Source organism: Penaeus japonicus, unplaced genomic scaffold (genome assembly GCF_977035675.1).
Source record: "Penaeus japonicus unplaced genomic scaffold, GWHDUDI00000001_assembly GWHDUDI00000019, whole genome shotgun sequence".
In the NCBI taxonomy this organism is placed as follows: Eukaryota; Metazoa; Arthropoda; class Malacostraca; order Decapoda; family Penaeidae; genus Penaeus; species Penaeus japonicus.
Genome location: NW_028234421.1, coordinates 8531767 through 8536766, shown reverse-complemented (window position 1 = coordinate 8536766; position 5000 = coordinate 8531767).

The window sequence follows — 5000 nt, the reverse complement described above, 5'->3', positions numbered from 1 at the left end:
GAGGAGGAGGAGGTGGAGGATGATAGTGGTAGTAGGGGGAGAGGATGAGGAAGCGGAGGTGGAGGTGGAGGAAGTGGAGGATGTAGAGGATAAGGAAATGGAATATGAGGAGACAGAGGAGGTGGAAGATAGGGAGGAAAGGGAAGGAGGAGAAGATGAAGAGGAAGAAGAGGTGGAGGAGGAGGAGGGGAAGGAAGAGGGGGGAGGAGGGGAGGGAGAGGAGGAGGAGGAGGAGGAGGAGGAGGAGGGGAGTTGGAGGAGGGGGAGGAGAAGGAGGAGGAGAAGGAGGAGGAAGAGGAGGAGGAAGAAGAGAAGGCTGCAGGAGTGGGAGTAAGACGTAGATAAAAAAAAAAAAAAAAAAAAAAAAAGGAAACTCAAAAGGAAGAAAATGAAGACAAGCACAACCGTCTGCGCGGATTCATCCTTACAAGAACGGGTTGAAGGGGCGAGGGGGGGAGGAGGGGGAAGGGAAGGGTATGCACGTCAATATTCCATACCTGTGATCATCATCATCATTATTATTATCATCATTGTTCTCGGCAGATTTTAAAGAATGCGAGACGAAGGGAAAATGTCAAATTGAATTCCTATTTGACGTTCCATAATGGCGGACACGGAAATACACTTAAAGGTTGTGTGTGTAACATCACGTCATGTTAGAGATGCATGAGGGATGGATAGATGGAGGGATGGCGGGATGGATAGAGGGATAGAGGGATGGGTTGGTGGATAAATGGAGGGGTGGGTGGATTGAGGGATGGGTTGGTGGATAAATGGAGGGATGGATAGATGGAGGGATGGAGGGATGGATAGATGGAGGGATGGGTGGATTGAGAGATGGATGGAAGGATGGATAGAGGGATAGAGGGATGGGTTGGTGGATAAATGGAGGGGTGGGTGGATTGAGGGATGGATGGAAGGATGGATAGATGGAGGGATAGAGGGATAGAGGGATGGGTTGGTGGATAAATGGAGGGATGGGTGGATTGAGGGATGGATGGAAGGATGGATAGATGGAGGGATAGAGGGATAGAGGGATGGGTTGGTGGATAAATGGAGGGATGGATGGAGGAATAGACGGATGGTTAGAAGGATGGATAGATGGATGAATACATAAGTGGATACAGGGATGGATTGAAAGATGGAGATGGAGAGAGGGATGGATTAAAGGATTGGTGGATAAAAGAATGGATAGAGGGATGGGTATATGGTTGGATAAAGAAATGGATAGATGGATAGCGAGAAGGAAAATGAGTATATAGATGTCCATCAACACACACACACAGTCCTCTTTTCACATACGCACACACACACATATATGTATGCACACAGAGACACAAATATACATACATACATACATACATACATACATACATATATTATAATATATATTATATATATATCACACACACACACACACACACACAACACACAAGCACACAACACACACACACACACACACACAACCACACACAACATATATATATATATATATATATATATTATATATATATATATATATATATATGTATATGGGTGTGTGTGTATGTATATATATATATATATTTATATATATATATATATATATATATATATATATATATGTATATATATTATATATATATATATATATATATATATATATATATATATATATATATATATATATATATATATATATATATCCACATTCTCTCTCTCTTTCTCTCTCTCTCTCTCTCTGTATCTCTCTCTCTCCCCCCCCCTCTCCCTCTCTCGGTCACCTTCCCACTTCCTGTATTGCATTATCAATTGATGGATTGATTGAGCCGGCATGAACAGACTCTTTTAGAATGCTTTTCAGGTCTCTATTTTCTGATGAGTGGAGCTGAGGTCACCGGGCAATGTGATGTAGTGGATTTAAACTATCAAAACAAAAACAAAAATAACAGGAAAATAATGATAGTTATAAGGATAACGATAACAAGGATAATGAAGATGATGATAATGATGATGATGATGATGATAATGGTAATGATGATGGTGATGATAATGATAATAATAATGATAATGATAATGTTAATGCTAATAATGATAATCATGATAAAATTCATAATGATAATAACAAAAATAATAATGATAAAGATAGTAATGATAACAATGATAATAACAATAAGACAAAATAATGATAAAAAAGAGAGGTGTACTATCACGATTCATTGCAAGATAACTTCTTCCATTGCCGTGACGAAAGTTGCATCGTCATGCTTAAAGGATGTGTGATTGATGAGGAATAGATACATTGCATGAAGGCAATTTAAATTGTGTTTGTTAGGAACGGAGCAGAATGCAATAGATGACATCCTTATTGCAGAAAGCTCAACATTATCCTCTCTCCGTGCTAACACATCGCATACGTAGATTTGCTCCGATTACTAAATCCTATGAATTTAATTAATGCCTGGCATCATCACACGCTCTTTTTCCAATCTAGAATGCATTTAAGAAATCTGATCAAATGAAATTAATGTATGACTATCCCACAAGCAGATAAAAGTAGAAATGGAAGTAGGATTTCCCAGGTTGCATAAACATTTTCCTCTTTTCGTTCCTCGCGAACAATTTTCCGAATGTATCTTCATTTCCTCTCAGAGTGAAGCGAAACTATCAATCTCACATTACCCCTTTTGTATTTTTTTTCTGGTAAACAGACATATCAGGACGAAATGATGCGAAAGTTTCGTGAATGCCAGATCAGAGCAGCTTCCGTGCCCTCACTCCCCCCTCCCCTCTCCCCTCCCCCTTCCCCTCTCCTCCAATTCTTCCCCCCTTATTCCCCCTTCCCCACTCCCCTCCTCTCCCCTCTCCTCCAATTCTTTCCCCCATTTCTTCCCCCTCCCCCCTCCCCGTCCCCATCCCGGTCCCCTCCCATCCTCCCCCCTCTCTCTCTCCCCGTCCCATCCACCCCCCTTATTCCCCCTCCCCCTCCCCTCCCATCCTCCCCTCCCCCTCTCCACACATACACCATCGACTTTCCTTCTCCAGTGACCATTATTTTCTCAGCCTGATCTCAAATCTTATTCAGATCTCAATGGCATCTGATATTACCATCAAAACGAAAAGAAAAAAAAAAGAAGAAAAAAAGAAAAAAAGAAGGAAAAATAAATAAATAAAAGAATTCAACATCGAGACACTACATTGTGCGCTCGTAACATTTCTCCCATATGGAATGACTGAAAGATATTTTTTCCTCTATCTGATTTTGCTTTGCGAAATGCTAGTGCCTTCTCACGCACTGTAAATGTTGCATCAGCCTCCATGGTGACGTCCCTCAATACTATCTCCTCCCTTCATGTGTTTGTATGATGTTGCAAAGAGTAAATTCTATCTGATGTTTTTCCTTTTTTTTTTTTTTTTTTTTAAATAAGGAAACATCTGAATGGTTTATCAATTATCTGAGGATTGTGTCCGATGTATGATGAATGTCAAAGAACTAAACTGTGTTTGATGCAATAGAAGAAAAACACCATACACACAATATACATAATGGGTTTATTTTTGTGTATAGTGTTTGTTTTCTGTCATTTGTTATGTATGTGTAATTGATAGCATTGTTGAGATGATAGTGAGAGTGGCTATGGTGTATGTGATAGGGAATGGTATAATCATGGGATTTACAATGAAAAAACGGACTTTGAAAATGATAAGTTATAAGAATTTAGAAATTTAGAACTTCTAAAAGTATTGTCAACTTTATTGCGATTTGACTGTAACAACCATCAGTTCCGCTATTGTCATTATTACTGCTACTACTATTACTACTATTACTACAATGACAAATATTACTACTACTACTACTACTACTATTACTACTATTACTACGATGACAAATATTACTACTACTACTACGACTACGACTACTACTACTTAGACAGCAACAATTATAGCGTTTACAGTTACTACTACTTTTACTACTTCCACAGCTACTACAAATATAGAAAAAGAAATATATGAATAATTCCACGTTGCAAGTTGAATAATTGACGATTCCATATTGCATCCTCATTAGAATTACGTAATTCTGATGAAAATGTAATGACGAAACCACATACTAAATACAATTACATGACTTGCACAGCGGAATTATTCATGCATGTTTTATTCATTCATAGCTTCTCATGTTTTTTTTTTTTTTTTTTTTTTTTTTTTTTTTTGTAATCGCGTTGAAATTTGATGAACTTGGCAGGTTGGTGGTGGTTGATGACAGGTTGACAGGTTGGTGATGATAATTGATTTGTGATTGGCAGAATAGTGATGAAACAAGACAACATTATTCGGAAATGCTGCATTCGGTAAATCATATTTGCCTCCTATGATAATGATGATAATGATATTGAGTATAGTGACAGTAATTATGAGGATGATGATGATGATGATGATGATGATGATTATGATAATAAGAGCAACAATTATAATAATATTAATAACGATAACAAAACAACAACAACAATAATAATGATAATAACAATGATAATGATGATGATAATGATGATAATGATAATAACAATAGTAATAACAATTGTAACAGTAATAAATGATAATAACGATAGTAATAATAATGGCTCTAATAATAAACTAAATTTAATAATGCTTCTGTCGCTATTATTTTCACTACATTTTTTGCTGCTATTACTACTGTTGCCAACGATACTACTATTACTCTTGCTACTATTGTCAATGCGACTATTATTGCTACTACTGCCATTGCCAGAACTGCCATTGCATATACTGCTGTTATCAAAATTGCAAAAAATTATGTCGTATTGACAAAGATGATGTTCTTTCTTTAGTCTCTCTCTCTCTATCTTCCTCTCTCTCCCCCACCCTCCCTCTCTATTTTTCTATCTCCCTCTCCCTCTCTCTCCCCCACCCTCCTTCTCTATGTTTCTCTCTCCCTCTCCCTCTCTCTCCCCCACCCTCCCTCTCTCTTTTTCTCTCTCCCTCTCTCTTCCCACCCCTCT